Source organism: Fundulus heteroclitus, chromosome 6, assembly GCF_011125445.2.
Source record: "Fundulus heteroclitus isolate FHET01 chromosome 6, MU-UCD_Fhet_4.1, whole genome shotgun sequence".
In the NCBI taxonomy this organism is placed as follows: domain Eukaryota; kingdom Metazoa; phylum Chordata; class Actinopteri; order Cyprinodontiformes; family Fundulidae; genus Fundulus; species Fundulus heteroclitus.
In genome coordinates this window covers 4471523-4493980 of record NC_046366.1, presented here as the reverse complement: position 1 = coordinate 4493980, position 22458 = coordinate 4471523, and the positions used below count along the sequence as shown (strand labels likewise).

General features: G+C 42.2%; 1 protein-coding gene across 1 annotated transcript in view; it reads left to right on the top strand.

The window, feature by feature from the left end:
• Positions 1–22458, top strand: part of hs2st1a (heparan sulfate 2-O-sulfotransferase 1a) — a 42761-nt gene that overhangs the window by 8666 nt on the left and 11637 nt on the right. The window lies entirely within an intron of this gene.

Below are 22458 nucleotides of genomic sequence, written 5' to 3'. Positions count from 1 at the left end.
AGTATTGTTAGAATGGCTTGTGAAAAGTGGGGAAAGTTTTTAAGAAACGACATTTGTTAAATGAAAAATGTGCCCATAACAATTGTGATATTCATAACACTTTCAAATCTCTTTTCTTCCTTTAGAGTCCTAAAAATAATTTCCTTTTTGGAAAATGTAAGTAAGTTTGGGATTTTGGAGAAAAACCAGTAGTGCCTATCACCCATAATGCTTTACAGTACATATATTAATGAAAAAGGATGTTCTGTTGACCCAATATCCCCTTCACTAAATACACAAGTGTTATCATCAATAGCAAAACAAAGCCTGCGGAAAGTTCTTCTTCTAGCTTCAGTTTTAGACATTTTAGTGATGGACACTGAAAACAGCTAACTGAGACTTCTTCACTCAGTAACAACATCCACGCCAAGAGTGGTGGCATACTGTTGTGTCAGCACAAGCTGTTAGCTCTTGGATAACTTTTTTTAATCACTTGATGAAAAATGTGTGGATTTTTAGTTTCTCACGGGCGAATCAGGGCAACTTGAGCATAGAATCGTCTGATTCCAGTCACCAGCCTCTTTCTCTGTGCATCTCTTGTGCAAACCGGACAGTGAGCCACATAAAGAGCTAAAATAAACTTCCCAGGCATAGTTTTGAAATAGTTTGATAAACTGATACCACTGTTATGTCAGTCATGTTGTTTTACTCCACTGAGTTCAATACCCAGCGGACTGCCTCAGGGTTGTATAAAATCTGTCCTTTCAAGTTGCTGTAAAAGAGTCCGAACTCTATTATCAGGGTATTCCTTCTGGGAGAGGCCTCCTCTTCATGTACATTTGTGCTGTCCTTAATTTTAAAGCTCAGTAAACTCTTTAAGCATGTGGTCAAAGGTGGCAGCGTTGTCGAATGTCACGGTAGATAGAAATGTGGCTTGTAAAACAGCCACCTTATGGCACCTGTAAGTGGGGGAAAATAGATTGCTCTAACCGTGTGCCCTACAAGCTTTGTGAGGGCTGCGCTACTCTCAGCTGGACAGAATCTCAAAGGCTTTTTTTTTTTTTTTTTTCCTCCCAGCATCGTCGGCTTCTGTCCGCTGGCAGTCGGTCGGGCCGATTAAAGGAATTCAATTTCCATCTGTTGCGTGGCGGGATCTGCTTCCAAACACAAGTGGCTCTGTGATGAGCTTTGGGAGAGCGGAGACATGCTGTTGCATGCTGAAAGAAACGTGGGATTGCATGCCGTCGTCGTCGAAGGCCTTTTTGCGGAGCCGGCGCAAGACTTTTAAGCATTCATTTCCTGGCTCGGCTTCGTTGTGGTCAGGCGTGAATTTGACTTTGATTGTCACGCGGGACATTTGCAGCCCACCCACGCACGTTGCTGCTCAGGGACCCGGAGATCTGGTCAGGAATTTGCTCTTGAAAGGACATTGGTCAGGCATTACCAGTCGGTCCTCAGGCGCACACAACACTGACGCTGATTGCAGCTCAGTCCCCCCGCCGAACATCATCTTGTTGCTGATACCGTATCAGACACAGAGCTGCACATGTCTATGAAACTGTCAGCATTGCTTTCTTTTCTTGTGCCCGCAGATGTGTGGATTGTGTGCCAGGTGGCACAGAGAAAAGCAGTTCTGGTACTTAGCTGAACCTTCCCTCGTTTCTAAAAGCAGAAAGCAAGTCCGTTCCTCAAATACATCTAAACCCCACTTATCACCCATTCTCTCATGCTTTCTTGTTGTTTTCTTTTACACAGTGCTCAGGTTCCCTTTGAACTCTCACTATAACCCTTCATGTCTGTTTTTAGCTCTTCTGAGGGCTATAAAGGACGCACAAGTCATTTGTTCCCCCTAAGCGCACGGGCATCTGCTACCACAAGCAGCTGCTGGTGTTGGCTGCCTGCACCTCTATGAAACATGCCATTTTGAGCAGCTAATGGAGGAGAGCTCACTGAGGAGATGGGCGTAGGTGCCGGCGATGGATGTGCTGCGGGAGGTGGGACGGCATAGTGCTAATGGTCAGGCGAGGCTTTTGCCGAATTGTTAGAAGCAGCCTTTGATTGGGGCCGTGGATTTATGGCCTCTGGTGTGCACTTTGCCTGACAGAAAATGTGTTCCTGCAAAGTGGCACGCACAGCGGCAAACCGGAGCCAGCTATGCTGTTCGCCGCTGTCACAGGATGACAGACAGGCTAATCGGGGTGCTATAGACGGTTTCACACCCTCGGTGTAATTGGAGGCTGTTTCAGCCGAGCAAAGCACTCCAGTAACACCCTCCACCCCCGTTGCACACTCTAATTCCCAGTCATTCATCACAGAGGACACCCCTCCGCACACATACAGATACTTATTTTTCCCTCCATATTTTAAAAGTGGCGAAAAAACTATGATGCTTTGAGATAAAGCCGAACAAGTCTGAATCCAACTGTAAGGGCTGTGTCAACTTCTAGACCCAAGGAGAAAGCATCAAACTCCCTGTTACCTGGACAACTTTGAGCCTTTTTCTTTGACAGCAAATACCTAACAAGGGAACACTAAATGATGCTGCAGCCAGCTGGCCAGTGGTTAATGATTCAAGGTCATTGTAATTTCTCTGGAAAATATAGTTGTGACAGAAGCCCTCCCTTATACTCCTTTCTATGTGCTTTGTATGCTCCACTCTAAATGTGTTGTAGTTTAGATAAATAGCGTCATCTGGACTAATCATGCAAAGATTTCTCAACGTGACTTTTTTGACGGTGGATCTTAACAGAACCTGTTGACCTTACACCCATAATACCACTATTGCATATCCAACTTGCATTTCAATTACTTAACATGTACTTTGCCTTAAGTAAATGACACTCCTGCATCACCTTCCAATATATTGGGTACAGTATCATATGTGATTCTTTGTCAATATTTAAAAACTGACATATATATTCTATACATATGTTTTATTACTACCAAAGTATTGAACTCCATCTCAAGTGTACTAGCAATGCCCCAATTATAACATTAGTTTATGTCATGAGATGCTATGCAGACGCTCTGTCTGCGCTGATGAAGTTTCAGTGCAGACATACACCTCAAAATGCTGAGTTCATGGAGTGGCTCCAACTGAGGGCAGCTCAACCTACTTGCTCATTAATTCAACAAATGTTAAATTTCTTTGGCCCCTTTTAGAGCATTGAACTTTCATCCCTAGTTGGTAATTTGTTTTTTAGATATGAGCTAACCTAAAAGGTGATGTTATTGCAAAATCAAGGTACCTTACCATGGCGCAGCTACTAACTGTGCAACTGTACAGCCAAAACTCTTATTATGAATACTTAAATTTCTCAACCTTTACTTGTTGGAAAAAATATTTTAATGGCTGTTATCTAAGAAAACAAGCAAAATCAACAAAAGCAACATCAAGATGGCGTTTTCTAGAAATGAGTATTTTTCTGATGTATCGTTGGAAATGACGTAAACAGGAGCTGTAAATGTTAGATTCATAAATGATTTTGGTGTCACTTCAGCCTATACTGTTGGTGCAAACTCTCCGTTCATTTCTGCTGTTGTGTTTATTTCTGTTACCACACTTTGTGCTTTCCCCGCTGAGCTCCACACCGAAAACAAAGCTCAACACGGCATCTTCTGTTCAAATAGGCAACAGTGTTTTTGCAACTCCAACACTGCAGTAGGAGACGTTTGCATCCTCTATATTTATCTAACTCACATGCACCCAGTGAACTCCTTAGTTATGTCTGAAGAAGGTAAAAACAGGTATCCAAGTAAAACAGCCTTAACTCCTCCGTACAGCATGGTGCTGGTATTGTCCAGTTTTTGCAGTATTCAGTCAATTATGGCTTGCTAAAATTGGTAAAAAAAATCTACTCTAAATCTTCCCCTCCTAATATAAAAAAGGGGTTTTTGTGCATCTAGCACTAACTTTCAACAAAATTAATCAAAGAGAAAATAAAATTTGAACTGAGGTCAAATACGTTACAATTTAATGCAATTAATCTATAATCCAAGACAGCCTGGGCTCAATATTTGGTCGGATGCTAATTTGCAGGAGGTATGCGCTCACCTCCTGCATATCGTTGCTGCATATCGTTGCTATATTTGCCCAGTCGGATGGACTCTAAAGGCCTTTACCTGCTCTGCAAGACCAAAGAAATGGGTTCTCTTTCCCAAATTATGTTAGTTTGTTTTTGTAGCAAAGGCTTAGGAGTGTTTGGCACATCATCCAGGAAGAACTTGTTTCAAGTCTGACAACTATTATATAGAAATTCTGCCGCAAGAGGGACTAATCCGAACTAATACGTTTAAAAAAGGAACCACTGTCATTTTTTTATAAAGTGACCAGCCACACTGATTGAAGTCACATAATGGCAGCCACCCTTTTCTTTACTCCGTCTTCTCTACAGAAAGAGCGGGGTTTGCCTTTTTCAGCTGTTTGTCCCCGTCCCTCCTCACAGCTCCTGCTCTGGCATCACAATCATCAGGTGGCCAATAAAGCTCCGTCATAACCGTAACTCATAATGACCGCGCTCTCAGTCGGCTCCTCCTCGATCAATTGTTGTAAACAACGTTTTTATACGCTTTCACTGTGTCATATGTCGTATTCCTGCGTGCCGCTTGTGTTTTACCGGACCCGTCGGCCGAGGGGCTAAGGGGACATTGTTTTCTACCTGCTGAGGAAGCAAGCGGCTGCCGAAGGACGGGGAGGCAGCCGAAATGAAAGGGGGGATTTAATTTGGATTGGGGCATGTAAATATTTAAATCCCTCGCTGCTGGAAATCATAAAGTTCTGCAAAGAAGGGAGAAAAAGGGGACAGCAATCCTGCAGGACCTTTGCAACCAATTGCATCAGACCACAAATGGATAAGCAAGGAAGAATAAGGTTTCCTCATGTCACTTATCTTCCTTTCCTCCCAGATTAACTGTGAAAAGCTTTGCGGGACCGTTGCCTTGTTTACCAGCTGCCAGTCCAAAACTCAGTGTCTGTAGGGGTGGGCTCCTTATACAGCCCCCTGCAAGTATCCGTACACCGAACCCTTTTATATTTTGTCTGGTTACTTCAGTACTTTTCATGAGGATTCCATTTGATGGACCAACAAAAGGTGGTTCATAATTGTGCAATGAAAGGACAATGGTCTGGGTTTTTTTATGTTTTAAAAGGTCTATCTCAGAAGGTGGTTTACATGTATTCAGCCCCACTTACTCTGTTGCCCCTATAAAAGTTGTCTTCAGAAGTCACCTAAGCAGTAAACAGAGTCCATCATCCTCAGGGAGGAAGTTGAGGAGAGGTTTAAAGCAGCGTTCGGTCCATCATCTGAAGATGGAAAGAGTATGGCATAGCTACAAACCTATCAAGCCATGATAGGTTTGCAGCCACACTGCAAAAACGGAACTAGAAATAAGTAAAATGTTCTTAAAATTTGTGTATTTGTCCTTGATTTGAGCAGGTAAATAAGATGATTTGCCAATGGAATAAGAATTTTGCACTTAGAATAGGAACAATTCATCTCAACCATCTTATTTCAAGTGCAGTATCTTATTTTAAGGGGTCAAAATACTCATTCCATTGGCAGATAATCTTAATTACCTGCTCAAATCAAGGATAAATACACTAACTTTAAGAACATTTTACTTATTTTTAGATCAGTTTTGCAGTGCAAAAGGCACATGGTAACTGTGGAGGAGCTGTAGAGATTCATAGCTCAGGTGGGAGAATCTGTCGACAACTATGGCTACAATCACACTGCAGGTCTTGATGCTCAATTCCGGTTTTTTTGCGGAGATCGGATTTTTGTTTGTGGTGGCATTTCATACTATTAAATGCGACTGCCATTATAGTGCTGTCTGAACGGTTCAAGACTCCAAAGTGACAGGTATGCGCAGATAACAGCAGGAGACGTGACAGAGCAGCACGCTGCTTACGGAAGCAATGGTGAATGTAATTGTTTCTAGATGTCCATCTATCCATTTTCAAACCCGCTTAATCCCTCATGGGGTCGCGGGGGTTGCTGGTGCCAAAAACAGTCATGTTTTTGGACAGGTGTTGCACCATTTTCTGCGACCCATCATATTATGTGACTCCACCAGAACAAACAGAGCCTCTTTAATAAACAGACTGGATATGCAATCTACATGAATCTACGCTGGAACAGCGCTTTAAAACCCTTTGAACGGTTCTAAATATTAGTCATGTCTTACCTAAGTTGGCTGGGTTTTGAAAGCCCAACTATAAGCTTTAGTTTTACTTTTATCATTTTAATCATTATAAGCAAGTTAAACTGCAGCCGCAGGTACATCTACCGATGTTCTTCTTTTAATTAAACTTTGTATTATAAACGATCAGAGCCCCTGGAGTCACAGAATATGATGGGGCAACACCGGCCAGCGTCTCTCATTATTATTATTATTAGAAAGTTGTTGAGCAATGGGAGCCGACAATATTAAGAACACATCATAGCAGGACAAATTAAGGTAAGAAGAAAGCAGCGCTAACTGCTATCACTGTGTGTGGATGTGAAGTGAGAGACTGGAGAGTGACGTAATAGAGGGATGAAATGCGACGTGACAGACTGCGGACACTTTTAAAAATATCCCACATGTATCCAAATCAGTACCACATATGGAAGTGGCACTAATTGGATTTTTTTGGGAGGTGAAAAGATCGGAACTGGGCCGTTCACACTGGCATTAAAAAGACAGATATAGGTCGCATGTGGGCAAAAAGATCAGATTTGGGTTGCCCTTCCCTGCTGTGTGAGCGTAGCCTTTGAGTCATATGCTTCACAAATTGGGTCTTAATGGAAGACTGGCAAGCACTATATGGTGGTGGCATGTTACATCTTTCACAATGTTCTGTAGGAAATGCATCAATCATTCTCATCCACCACCACTAGAATGGGACTGCCTATGCAGATCTGGCTGCGTAGCGATGAAATGCCGAAAATCTCAAGAGGCATGAACACGTTTTGTGTGGCACTGTAAGACTCCGCTTCCTTTTTTATCAGCTTCCTTTTTCCTTTCATTTTCTCCTCTCATTTCCCTCCCCATACCTCAATCTCTCCTCCTCTCCTCAGAATCATGTGGGCAGCATGGCCACAGCGTCCTGGCTTTCAGTGCCAGGTTTATTAGACAGAATACAGATAAAAACATGACAAACAGCTGCGTCGCATGCTTGTCTTTGTGCAGCTCTTTATTAACAACTTATCTGGGTTAGTGAATATTCAGCTCCCCGCACTGAGACCGGCTCCCGCCGAGTGCAGATCCCTGGATTTGTGTCTGAACATCGCCGTGCTTTTTGCTCTGCCTCTGCTCAGCTGGTAAAGCTGCTCACCAGAATGATTAATCAGGTTCTCCTTTTAGACTCTTGGCTGGACTCTTCCAGTCAAGCCTCTGCACCGGTCCTGCACAATGGATTACATTACTGCTGGTTTGCGCTTTGTGAAACAAATTAGGCGTCTTTCATGTTGATCTGCACAAGCCACTGAGAGCTCACAGAATTCGGATTCTTCCTATTTTGGTTCAGCTTTTAGCCAGGGGGTTCAGTGTTTTATGCTCCGACCAATGTTTGAAACACACCGGCAGCTGGACAATTACCAAACAAGAGAACAAACGGTTTCTAAAATCCAATAGAAACTGCTTGAACAGGACTTTCTTTCTGGACCACTTTTATTTGGAAAATTAAAGTAAATGGTTAATTTTATGCCAGCAACTGGGAAAAAAAGGCAATCAAGCAGTTGAGCACCTGGAAAGATCAATCAAATTGGACCTGATTTGATTTGCATAGCAGTGATGATAAACTATTCGTACCCATTAGATTATTATTTGCCACTTTGCAATCCCGTTTCTGCAAAGTAGTGCGTAGTTCTGAAGTGGAAGGAAAATTATCCATGGTTTTCCTTTTTTTTTTTTTTTTTTTTTTTTTTTTTTTTTTTTTTTTTTATTCAAATGCAACTTTGGAAAGTGTGACGTGCTTGAGCGACCCCACGGTGGGTGGCGCTCACAGAAATCACAGTTGCAAATCTTTTGGGAAGGGATCTTATCAACTTTTACCAAGATATTGAAATTTTCGCCTCTTCTTGTCAGTGAAATCCTCTTAGCTCGGTCAGATTGGGGAGAGAACATTGGTTTTCTACCTCACACAGCGTTTTGCCTCTAGACAAGACAATAAAGAAATGTCTTATCTAACCAGAGCACCTTCATCTAAATGTTTGAGGCTCTGACTTCCTAAGGCTTGCTTTAAACGAGAGCTTTCTTTTTTTACACTCTTTTCATAGAGTTTGTGGATTGCAGAACTGCCCTGTCGCAGGAGTCTTCCGTCTCTACAGCTTCTCTGATTAATCGTTTCCACGTTAGGACCCAGCTTCTGTGAGCGGCTGATGCTCAGTGGGTAGAGTCATCTAGCAACTGGAATGTTCCTAACTTCCTCCACATGTCGATGTGCGATATTAATCACAATATATTGTGGTACTATTGTGATAACAATAAAAGTGATGATAGGTAACTTGACTGCATGTTAGTTATAGCCCAATAAACATAAATACTGTCTTAAAAAAACATATTTAATAATGTAACATATTATATATTGCAACAAAATTCGAAATATGTTTCATCAGGACACTAGTTACATAAAGAAGTGTGTTTTTATCACAAAATTGCACACAGTAACTGCAATTATATTTTTAAATGTATTCATTGGTTTATTGATGCTCTTAAGAAAGTAACAGTGGCAGTAATAGCAAAAATCACAATCCAGACAATACTGGTATTGTCAAGGTAAATTAAAATTCTAATCATGATGAGAAATATTTCTTGATAACGATAAAACAGTACGATAATGTCCCACTCCTAGTTTGAGCTCTGTTCTCATCCACAACTGACTTCACACAGTGGTAGGGCTGGACGATATATCACGATATATTCCTTAACTCCTCTCGATACGATATAATTACAATATCGATATAAACAAAATAAAATCTTCAGAAAGACTGCAAAGAATGCCCAGAACAGATGCCTGTACAACCTTATGACAATTGTTTATAAAACTCCTCCAATATAACATTTTAGAAATATTTGCTTTAAAATATAAAACACATAAAATGACATAAAACCCAGAACTACAGTCAGTGACAAATCGATCATAGGCTGTAATGTATATTGAAATATTGGAAATGTCATGTCACCTTTTACTGAATAAATTCATATTGCAATATATATTGATATTGAACTATTGTCCACGACTACACAGGAGAATAAAAGAAAACCAGATTGTTCAAAGTTACATTTCTAGACTGTTAATGATCTGATGGTATATGTAGTACAACAGCATCAGTGGACACCTGGAGGTGTAATGAGATGGAAGAGCCACTCAGATGAGGCTGCAGTGATGAAATGATAAATCTGTTTGGCTCTTTTTGCAGAACTGCTCTGTGTAACGCACTTGTCACTTTGTGAAGCAGATTTTCTCCTGTCCCTCCCACTCAACATTAAACCCATGAATAGCTGTCATCTGCTCAGTCTAACAGAGTGTTGAGCTTCCCCGGACTCCCGTGTATGCATTATTAATTATTTGTTACAGGGCACACGGATAAAGAGGGGAAAAATAAAGATCTCGGTTGGACGGTTGCAATCCGAACCGCTGGTGTTTGTTGTCGCACTAGGAAATAAATCCTCGGAGGAAAACCAGAGAGCGCTATTTCTGTTCAAACCTACTCTGTATGCCTTCTTCTGTTTCAAGTTCTTTCATCTTCATTCATCTGTTGATCTGACTGTAGTATTTCACATGCTTTGCCAAAGGCGTTTAACAGTGACAGCCATTCCTGCTGGGACGACTTCTCTTTTTACAGAAGACATTTGTCAGCTCTTCCTCAAACGTCGTTCCCATATTTTCTTTTTCCTCTCTGCCAGAGCAAACATGGCCAATAGCCACTGCTTAGTCATCGGGGACGTGTGCCAAGACCAGAGCTGTTCCCGCAGATCCACTGTACAACTTGTCAGAACATAGCATTACTTACCAAAGCGGAGGAATGGTGGGATGCGCCGGACGTGCCAGCTCTTCTATATTCATCGTCTGTCGGCTGTTTCCAATCAATCGGGCTGAACAAGTCTACTTTTTTTGCCTTAGCAGACATTAGTGTCTTATCCGTCAAAGAGAATCATGCAGTCAGAGAGCAGACGTGTTGGAAGAGAAAGGGCAGATTAAACCATGATTATCTTTCCTATCTAATGTGTACCATGCTGCAATCATTGGAATAAACATTTCTTGCATTTAGCTGTGGAAATAGGCCATATGAGGCTGGAGCTTACTCAGTGGACCAGTAATTTTTGTCTGTGTGTTCAGAAGCTCACATGTCCAATAATGTTTTAGTCAACATTTGCTGATAAAAGTGGGATCGCCTCTAAGAGTTGGACTCTGGCGCCCTGCTTTAGTAGGCGAATAGGGTTGCAAAATTCCAGGAATTTTCTATATTGGAAACTTGCCTTGGAAAACAACGAGAATTTGTGAGGACTAAATGAAACATCACATTTCCAGTTTATTCTCATCAGTTTTCATCATTCCCATAGAAAGTTTCCAATTTAGAATAGGTTGCTCATTCCCCAGCTTGACGTCCAATGGATAGTTCTGGGTAGCTTCCAGGAATTCAATGGAAATTTGACACCTTCAAGGTGAAGTCTCCATGGACTGGACTCGTTTGTCCAGCAAATTCCCCCTGAAGCTCAGCTGGACTGGGATGTAGACGACAGCGTGTCAATCCGGAGTGCTGCAGAACAAGGTCTGTGCCTTTCAGTAAGAAGGGTCTTTGATTAATGTCAGAGTTTAGGTTGGATTCGTGCCTCACAGTCGGCTCAAGCAGAAAACCCGTGTGAAGTAAATTTCAGTGATTTCCACTGATCAGAGATTTGTGGCTGATCTCCAGTTCATGTTTAGCTTCGACCTGCCACTACTGGTTTAGGCTAACTCCGAACAGCGAAAGAACTACAATTACCAGCTTTCGAAACAGGACTTCCTGCCGCATCGCACCATGACAGTTAAAACAGGTTTCAATTAATTTAAAACAAAGACCAAAAGGATTTAGAGGTTACAATGAAGCTGTGTCTAGCTAGCATCATATATTAGTGATTAGCACCCGTTTTCAAAAGGTGACCCCTAAGAAGTCAAAGTTAAACCACTAAGAACAACAATGGCAGCAGAACAACTATCTTGTTTTGAACAAATACCATGAGAGGAGATTTCTTGTTATGAATTATATTTGGATGGTCTATCATGAGGTGATCACAAAGCTCCCTAAGGTCTTTTTGTTCTCTTTTTTATTAGATGTTGCACAAACCAGCACATTATCACCACCTGTTAGGCTGTAGTAACAACGCTGCAGCTCCAGGTGGATTACAGTACACCAGCTGAAGCAGAAATGGCTCCATGTCCACACTTGACCACTGGGAAGTCCAGAAGCTGTTTGTGTGACGGTGGAAGAACTCGGCATATTTCTGGCCTTAGGAAGTTGCTACATGCCATCCATGTGAACCAAGCAGAACATCAGTCAATAAGGACAAGAAAGAACCTCTGTGTGCATCAACACTTTGAACGAGATCTTCTCCAATAAAGGTCGTTTCGGTCATTTTTCGGTCCCTCGTCTTGTGTCCGGTCGCGTTGGCTAACCCCCCAAATGACATTCAATGGTGCAATTGTTGTCTCAAGACCCAAAGTCCAAAGCTGTTAACCACTTAAAGCAGCGTTCTGTTGTCTCTCAGCTCAAACAAGGGTGTGTTCTGTGTCTTCTCTACATCAGAGGAATGATTTGCTGGCAACAGGGACCTTCTTGTTTTCAAAGTGCTACTTTTGTTGGACATTAAGCAGAAAATGAAAAGGCTTTGTATGATATGTGGCATTTAGATGAATCCTTTGCAAAGAAAGCCTGGGCAGCAGCACCAGTATGATGTTGGATGTATTACAGATGCAAATTAGGCTTCTGACCATGAGAGCAATGCCCTCCTTTGATTCATATTCCCAACTTTCCCATCAGTCTCTTCTTGGCTCCTTCTTGTAAAACCAGATTTGAATGATATGAATAAAAAGGTCTTTGAGCACTACAGCGCTGTACAAAAGAGAACTTTTCACCCAGGAAATATTAATACGGCTATTTTAGGAGAGCACAGTGTGTCTGGTTTGAGATTTAAACACGCGTACTAAGACTACACTGCAGGGAAATGCGGCCCAAATCCGATCTTTTTCATGGCAGTGTGAACGGCCCAATTACGATCTTTTCACCCCCCAAAAGATATGTTTTGTGCTACTTCCATATGTGGTACCACTTCTGATACAAATTGTATTTCTTTTAAATGTCCGCGGTCTGAACAGTCATGTCGTATTTTATCCGTCTTCCACGTCACTCTCCAGTCTCTCTTCACATCCACACACAGTATTAGCAGTCAGCGCTCCATAGAAGACCGTTGTTAATAGCTGTGCTGCTATTTATTATCTTATTTCATCTTGCTATGATGTAGTCTTAATATTGTTGGCTCCCACGGCTTTTCTTTTTTTTTTTAAACTTTATTGAACACTTCTAGAAACCGTTGCATTCACCATAACTTCCGCAAACAGTGTGCTGCTGTGTGACGTCTCCTCCGCCACATTTAATAGTAGTATGAACGGCCACCTCAAAAAAATCCAACTTAAGCTGCAGTGTAATGCCAGCCACCCTTTTACACATGTTTTCCTCTTGCTCAAAATGAAACAACTTCTGGTAATTAATATTCAAAATTCTTTCAGATTTTCCACAAATACCTATAGAACTTTCTGCTATTACCTCTATATTTGGGACAACTCCACAAGACACTTATTTAAACCAACAGGCAGATCACATGATAGCCTTTGCAACACTAGGCGCCAAATGCTCCTCAAGTGGAAAGGGAATATCCCCTCAACCTTTAAGATGTGGATCAACGACCTTCTTCACCTTTCAATGCTAGAGAAGATCTGTTCTTCCTCAATAGGTTGTCAAAAATCCTACACCATATGGAAACCTTCATTGAGCCATATAGAGAAATTGGATACAACTAATGCTGACCCCACTAGGATGACTCCAGTGTTGTATAAAGTACTGAAATCTCGGAGTCAAGTAAAAGTATAGTTACCTCTCCAAAATATGACTTTGGTAGAAGTCCAAGTCAATGACTGAAATGTTACTTGAGTAAAAGTCTTAAAGTATCTGAAATGTCTTGTACTTAAGTATGAAAATTACTGTAAAACTCAAGTAATGTAATAAAAAGTATAAATAAAAAGTAAAACATAGCAAATGCAGTTTGAATGACATTTTTTAGATTTTGGTAAACTTTGAAAGTCAAATTCACTTAAAATAATATAAACAGCCAAGTGCAGGAGAAATTTAGACCAAGTTTGGACAGAAAATACAACCTTTTTGTAAGCTTCCAGTTTTCCTTCTTCAATCAAGGTCAGTGCTATGCACTTTAAAATTGTACACAACCAAGTGCAGGAAAAGGGGGTGTATACTAAGAACATGGTTAAGTGATAAAGTGATAGTTAACCTACAGGAAGTGGTAAACCTGTTAAAAGATACACCTGCGGTTGCAGATATCATTTAGTTAAGAAAATTAGGACTCTCTGCTATTAGATGCTCTACCTATACCACAATGTCAATCAGTGAGTCTCTCTCTCTCTTTTTGTAACGAGTAACCAAACCAAACATTAAAAATGTACTGGATTAAAAGTATGCAATTAAGTTCAGAAATATAGTGAAGTAAAAGTAAAAGTTATCTAAAAATGTTATACTCAAGAAAAGTATAAAGTTTTCCAAAATATACTTAAGTACAATAGTGAAGTATTTTTACTTCATTACTATACAACACTGTGACTGACCCTACATCATATCCAATATGAATCTAATAGATTTGAAGAAGTTCTATTTATTTATTGTAACTTTATGATTTTTGTTGTGGTAATTTCAATGTTTTGTTGATCTCAATTATATGTTTATTTCAGGTTCTCTTGAGGGATCGGGGTCTGTGGAAGCAGGGACACTGCATCTTGTGATTATGTTGGTGTTTGTTAGTAATATTTTGACTTATACTCAACAAAAAGACTTGGATAAAAAAAAAAAAATCAGATTTCAGTAAAAAATCAGAATTGAGCATCAAGACCTGCAGTGTGATGAAGCCTATGTCACACATTTAACGCCTGTAAGGGAACACCTTCAGCACTGTTCTGGACTGAACCCCTTGCCTCGTAGTCCTCGTTTCCCTCTTTCTCTTTCCTTTGACCTCTCCCTCAGCTGTTCCCTCCAGCTATAGTTCATAGAACATAGCAGCTGATGACATTGTTCTGTCATTTCATTTAATGTCACAGTTGTCTGTCAAAGCCAGCAAGGTATAACTGAACGACGGTGTACAGTTGTGCAGTTGTTAGGACCGGTGCCTTGCAGAAAGAATGTCATGGGTTCATATCATTGCCTGGGCTCATTTTTGGATAAAGTTCACATGTGCTCTGCGTGAAATTATGAGTTCTCACCGGGTAATCCGACTTCCTCCCACTGTCTCTCTACATTGCCCTTAGATATGAGTGTGTGCATGCATCCTGTGCATCTTTGTGTTGCACGGTAATGGACTGGCGATCAGTCGCCTGTCCAGGCCACTCCCGACCGCTGGGGATACAATAGGTATATGGCTTAAACAGTTTAAAGAGGAACTCACTCCCTTTGAATTTTTAATGAAACCTTTCTTGGTACAGATGGACTCAGCTCTATTTTGCTGCCAACGCTGTTTTAAACACAGACTCCTTTTTACACACGTTTCCTACTCCTTGTCATCGCTCAAGTATGTGTCCGTGTTCTACTCCATTTATTCAGACCTGGATCTTCACCTTCACCTTTCCTTAATTCCTCCGCTAATCTGCTCTTGGCTAAATGCATCCAAGGACTGAATTAGGATAATTGCAGTTTCCGTGCAGTTTATCCAAGTGTGTGTGAGCGCCGCAGTGGTGACGCAACTGTCCCCGTGGAAACCTGGCAAAGCGAAAACAGCAAGCATCATCTGAGGAGCTACCGAGGGCGCGGGGAGAAGCTGGCAGGAACGGTTAAAACGCAGCTTTTTTAATTTATTTTACCACAAGAGCAAGCTGTAGCTCCTTCCTGCCATCCTCCATTGATTTTGCAATCCAGTGGCATCCAGGCAGAACCATACAAGCCGTACACCTCACTCCCCTCCTGATAGCCAATCTCTATTACCCACCTAGCTCAAGGCCTCGGTTCAATGAGGCTAACCCTCTAAGGGGGGAAGAAGGGAGAAGAAGAGAAGTGGTGGATGGGAGCAATGATGGATTTATGAGCTGCTTGGAGAAAGGATCATCTTCTCCCCCTCGCTTTTATTATCCCATCAGATCTGACGTGGGAGCAATAATACATGACGGCCTGTCCCATTTCGGAGATCTAGCTCCGAATGTGAATGATGATTTGAAATTTTAGCGTCTAATCCGCATGAAATTGCTTCAGTAAATATGTTTCAACTATCAGCCTCCCTGTCTTCCGCCCGCCTCTCACTTGGAAGGGGACCGGGAGTAATAGGCTTGTAGTTGTCACAGTTTTCAAGACCCGTGTAGGCTGCACGGTTCATAATTAGCTTTTAATGCACAGAGACGGCTAGAGGGGAGGGAGGCTGAGGGAAATGGGGAATGAAAGGAGCCCTACTGTGTGGCCATAGTAATTCGCGCTTTTGTTCCCTAATTAAATGACCTCAGAGGGGAGCTCTAAGCTCTGCTCCGTGTGTGTGTGGCGCCCTTTGATATGGGGGTTTGTGCCAAGTGTGTTCAGTCTGGCAATGAATGGGGCACCCACTACAAAGCCAAAGAAGAACCTCTCCGTGCCTGCTTCACTTGCCTGTCGGTTGTTGGAAATTTGGCAAAAAATGCCGTGTCTTTAACAAGTGTTTTCAGGGCCCCTTTCACATGGTCTGTGGACTTCAGTCAGCGACCCAGAAGCCCCTCATGTTTTCTCACTCTCCTTACAGAAATACGTTACCTAATAGGATTCAGGAAGGCTGATTTTGGTTTTGTTTAAAATTTGATGTTTGATGCACATGGTTGGGAGGGGAGGGGGGGGCTAGTAAAAACTGTTTAAACTGAGGACTGTATTATGTAGAGTAGCAGTGACTCAGGAAAGTGTTGCTGTTACATATGTAAAATGTCATATTTGATTTTAATGAGAACAAAAATCATATATTCTGACCTTTTGTTGTCTAGTGGCGGTGGTGGCTGTAAAATTAATTATGAGCAGAGATTAGGGAGAGAAGCACAGGATGTTTTGGAGTTTTTCAATGAGGGCTGACTCAGATCAACACAGTATTTAATCCGTGAGAAACCATTGGCGACCTTAGCTGTGTGTGTGTGTGTGTGTGTGTGTGTGTGTGTGTGTGTGTGTGTGTGTGTGTGTGTGTGAGTGTGTGTCCCTTCATGATATTTCTTGCCTGTTCCATTAAACTCACCTAGAGAACCGTTAAAGTCCAAGACCAGGAACTGCTCATTCCGAGTCCGTTCAGAAGTATTTGTTTTTCTGATCAGTTGTGGTTGAGCCTGCTGCTCAGAACAGTTATCTTCATCCATGTGTGACACAGAAATATGCAAAAACATGAGCGCAAACTGAGACATCACTCAAGAATTTGTGCTCATGGAGCAGGAAGTCAGGAGAAATGTTGTTGAAGAGCTATATCTTGGAGAATTCACAAACCGGCACAATACCCACAGACTTAAAAAGTAAAGTACAGTGAGCCTGGACTGCTTGTAATTGGCCACAGGGGTGAGATTCTGACAGAATTCATCTAGACCTTTTAGTTTCTGTTCATTTTTTTTTTTTTACTAGCATTGCTACTTTCTTGCACGAAAGCATCAACACTCCTGTGTTCAACAACAACTGTGTCACCAGTATACTTTATATCAGCAATTCAGGCTGTTGTTGTCTTAAAGGAAGTGGCAGTGAATGGAAGCAGCTACAAGTCTCACCTTCTCTAAATATAATCACTCAATATTTGACTCATAAGGGTTTAACTGTGCTACAGCGAAGGAGCTGTCTATAATGTCCTGTTGTGATTACATTGTCTGTCACACCATTCCATTAGTAGTTGGTTTTCCTACAGCAACTTGTCATTTGACCCCTGAAAAGTCAGTTCAAGGCAGTGCTGGACATAAGTGGTTAAAAAGTATGTTAAGGTACCAGACAACAGCTAAAGCCACTGTTTCTGTTGTTTATTTGGCTGGTTCTGAACAAAAAAGGATTAACTATGGTCTGGATGCTGTCTATCATAGTTGGGGCATTACCTGTGATATGTCCGTTTCCATCAGCCTTGGGTTGTTTCTTTCCTGGATGATTTCACCTGCTTCACGGTCCTGTGGAAACATCGTTTTTTTAACGGAGAGTAAGCGGAAATCTGTCATGTTTACCTATTGACCTTTATGCATCTTACCCAGTTTTCCTCCATAAAAGGATCTTTGGAGAACGTAAGAGGGCTCACTCCACCCTGTTCTGGGTAACCAGTGAGCAGACACACATCCGTACAGCATATTCTGACTAGACAGGTCTTTGTTTTTTTTGTACAGAAAAATTTTTTTAGTCCCATTCACAACAATGGGTATTTGTGCTGCACATACACGATGTTATCATCCACATATGGAAATGCCTTTTCATTTTAGAGGTATGTGACCACAAAGACCCTTTTTGTGTCAGAATGACCCATCTGTTTAGAATAATAGTAGTAAAGGCTGACAGTAACTATTTTATGTTTTATAACTTAAGCTTGTTCTTTTTTTTTTGGCTTTGAAAATAATTGAAAAAATAAATGAACCATAAAAACCTTGGCGACAAAACCTTGTAGGGTAAAAAAACATACGGTACCCTTAAATATATCTTATGGGCAACATAGTTTGAGTTTATAGGGCTGACTGTTTCAGAAGAGAGGAAGGTTTGGGCTCAGACGCTTTCATAAAGTAAGGGGTGGGATATTAAAGTGTTTTTGGAACATGCTGTAGCAGAGAGCCAGAATGTGTTCAGTGCCTTTACAAATGACAAAAAAACAGAAAAAAAAACCACAATCTGATGGGCATAAAGTGGTACATTTGTACTAAATGTCCCCAAGAGCCACTAACGCTGTCAGATTTGAAACTAGTGTGTAGAGTTTCACTAAATGTGAGAAATCTGAGCAAATGGAGGACAAAAAAAAAGCGTCTGAAAAAGATCAGCAAATAAGCTGTGTCTGAAAGTGTTCCTGGGAAAAAGGAAGGAACTCCATCAAACTCACTTATTGGGCGGTTTGAAACCCCTTGGTGCCATCTAACTTAGAACATAATGGGGTAGAAAACTTTGTCTGTCTCCGATGGTGACAGAACATTTTATTTGACAGCATTCCTGCACTCAAAATACAATAAACACTTTAAGACACACTTTAAAACACACACACATTTGAAAGGACACTGGTAAAAGCAACTGTTAAAATTGTGCAAAAGTGCCATTCTTAAAGTCCCGCAGGTAGCCCCTACATGGCTGAGTCTACCTGTGTTATTGTTGTCGAATGACGCCGCGGTCAGTGACTGAAGACCAATTACATCCCACAGAAAAGTAACTGTTAGCTGATCTTCTTATCTTCCACCAGTAACTCAGCTCAACCAGTCAGTTTCTCTGTTCCAGGATCCACATTAAAACCTAAAGGTGATCAGACTTTTGCCATGCTTTTATAGAATAAGTTACCTGTTAATGTATACACAGCCCATACAATAGAAGCATGGGTCTTTATTTGGGCCTTTAATTTAAAAAGAGCCGTTTATATAGAGACTATAGAATAAACAATGTGTTTTTGTCTACTTTCTTTATAATTATTTACTGTAATTTATGCTGATGCTGATTTGAGCAAATTCCCTTTATAAACTAAAGTATGGTCATGTGATCATGTTTTGCATTAACATTTTTTCTGGCCTTCCTGCAGTGAGTAAAGCAAAGACAAAATGTTTAGGCGCTTGAGCATCAGGAAATTATGGAATAGATTTAATGCCTGTTTGGATAACTATGAGATTTCCAAACAGCTGGCGACACGATCAGATCCGGCATGTTCAGACAGAAAACTACCAGACAGAAAACCAAAAGCTTCGCACATCTTTCTCCTTCCTCTGGCTTCAATGCTCAACTCTTTGGTGATATTGAAACTAAAAATCATGGCGTCTTCCCTCAGTAACAACATCCACAGTGGAGAATGTGGAGATATGGAGCATTAGTTGATCTGAAGAAGATCCAGTTTCTCAGTGTCTGAGTGTCTGGTCAGGACCGTTGGAGCTAAAAGTCGGCTAATTCCCGTCATCAGCCAGTCTCTCGGTGCGTCTTCGCCTACAGTTTCAGTATGAAGTGGATCAGAAGTATATTTTGAAATCTGACCCTGTAACACTCAGGTGCACTGGTGTTTATTGGAGAGATTCGAGATTTCCATTTTCGAGACATGTAAATTGCACCGATTGCACAGGTTTACATAATCCACTTTGATATAAACCAGCCGTGGTTGATAATTCTCCGCATGGCTAACAGTGGGAAGTGTTTACAGGATCTGTAGATGTGGAAAGTTGACTCTGTGTTCCTTCAAGCACCTGCCACATTGTAGTGCTCTGAAGGCAGATAATACCGATGCACTCTGTACCTTCTCTGTACTTGATCGACACATTCCAGCGATGTCGTCTGATCTCAGGGGACGACGTTCCCACAGGGCAGCTGTTGCTGCTGCTGCTGGTGTTGGCCGAGGCGAGCTTCCCGTCATCACGTGAACACATGTCTCCATTACAGTTGTTGCGCATGCTGACAGACCCTCCCCCCCCCTCACAAGCAGCTGGCCCGTCTCCACTCCACTGTATCCGGCGCTAGACACAAGTGCAGAAGGGGCACAGCGCCGTCCGTAACCCGATCCCTCCTCATAAACAGCTGCCTGCACGGGACCATGTAGCACAGGAAGGCGCTTGGTGTGCATTTGTGATGTGAGGCTTGCTCAGAATTTGGGAAAAGTTTGAATCCCAAACGAACTCCTGTGTATAAGAAGGAGGCCAAGCTGCGACTGTGTCCCTGGTGCAAAGCCCAACTTCAAACGGCGCTCCGATTGGAGCTCCCACGGGTATTAGTTGCTCCAGTGTTGCTCCCTCCCCTCTTCACACACACACACACACACACACACACACACACACACACACACACACACACACACACACACACACACACACACACACAGACTATTCTCCCTACATCCTTCCTGTGGAGCATTCGGGGGCCTTTGTCAACACCCGTCAATCTGAGGCAAGTTCTGGTGAAGAGAAGCCGGAGGGCGTCAAAGGCCAGGCCTTCTTTTTGTTGCATCTATTCACACTGAGGCGCTGGAGTCTGGCTCCTCTGGTGTCTCACACAGTGTTTAGGCAGTAATTGCCCCAGCTAAACGTCTCCGTCCTTATTTAAAGGGCATTGACGTCCTGCAAACGTCCAGTTAGCAATCAAAGAACTGTAATCTTTTTGTCTAACAGCCAACTTCTAGCCCTTAAACCGGTCTGCTTCATGGCTGCATCTCTACATCACTTACAAAGTTTCAACTCATATTATTTATAAAGCACTAATTCACAGCAAACGTCGTCTAAAGGCACGTTTTTAAAAAAGTAAATTCCATTATAGAGACAGATTCCTAGTCAGGTCCGTCTGTTCTAATTGATCCTAGTTGCCAAACAATGCAGTCAAGTTCAGTTTCCTATGTGGGGAAACCCAGTAGTTTGCATCGAGTCACTTACCTGCAGCATTGACTCCTCCTGGATGAGCACGCAGCGCTTTGCATTGTGTCGTTGACAGCGCATTGTACAAATAAGAATCTAAAAAGTGTGGTTTGGGTTTGTATTCAGTCCCCCTGAGCCATTATGTGCTGGAACCACCTGTCACTCTAGTTACAGTCTTTTAGAGTATGGCTCTACTAAATCTACAGACTAAATCTTTTGCCTACTCTCTGCAAAATAGCTCAAGTTCAATTAGTATGAATGGAAAATAAATTGTCAAGTCTCGCCACGGTCTAGGTTTGGCTTTGGACTGGGTCACTATGATGCTGTGATGTAAAACGTTGATGCCAGTGTGGCGCAGGCTGTGTGTTTAGGGTGAAGGTGAACCACCTCCCTGGTCTGAAGTCCTTTGCAGCTTCTAACAGATTGTCTTCCAGGTCTGCTCTGCGTTTAAATCCGTCCATCTCCCAGTGAACTGTGACCAACGTTCCTGTCCCTGTTGAAAAAAGGCAGCTATTTTCAGGTCTGAGCTGTGTGTTCAGGGTGACGTGCGTTGTCCGTTTTACGCCACACAAAACGTACTTGAGTTAAGAAAGGTACATTTTCTCACCTGATCAGAGCACCTTCTTCCTAAGCTTTGCTGTGTGACAAACTTTAAACAGGACTTGTCTTATTTTTGTCAACCGTGGCTGCAGACATGACTAGTAGCTGACGTGTCGATAGATTCTCCCACCTGAGCTGCGGATCTCTGCTACTCCTCCAGAGTGACCAAGTGCCTCTTGACTGCTTCTCATACTTTGCTGCAAAGCTATCATGTCCTGATAGATTTGGAGTTACACCATACCGTTTTCCATTTTCAGATGATGGATTGAAGCTGGACGTTTAAAGCTTGGGGTACTGATGAACCTAGCCCTGCTTTAAACTTCTCCCCTACCTCCTCCCTGACCTGTCTGCTGGGTTCCTTGGTCTTTATGATGTTGGTTGTTCACTGATGTTCTCTATTTGAACCTCTAAAGCCTTCAGAGAGCAACTGTATTGATCTTAAATTAGACACAGGGGGAGTATATTAACTACACATGTAACTACCAAAATCATTTTTTGCACTGAATTTTAATTAGGACGCCAGAGTGAATTATAACAACCATGCTTCCTTTCCCTTTGTACTCGTAGTCCTCCTCTACTGACGTCAGCAGCTCCCACTCACAGGAACAGAAACACGGTAACGTGTTAGACTGCTACTCTCTGTTTCACTGAAGCCACCGAAGACTGCCAGCCATCCGTGAACGTGAAGGAGCTCATGTTGCTCTGCTGCACCGTTCCAGCTGCTTGTTGCAGACGCTCTCTGTTAAAAACCGACTAAACTCACAAAGGTGACCAACGGTGTAGAGAACAAGGCTGTTACAGCCACTCACTGAACACTTGCAGCTTCCAGGACGTGGGTGAAGGACTGTAGGGGGCAGGAGGGCCTGATCCCTGCAGTCATTACAGCTCTCACCAGCGGGAGTAGAAATATCTCCTGGGTCAGGGTGGAGGGGGTTGTTTCAAGCATTCTGTGTGCTGCTGTCCCGTAACTTTTATCACTGTTCGTGTTGTCTTGTTTGCCTCTGCTCTGGTCAACTAGTGCAGTCTGTTCCCCTCGGGAACTTTAAGGCTAAATGGGAATCAAAGCGGCGTGCCAGCACCTAGCCAAATCATTCCCCCTGCAGAACCACCGTCGG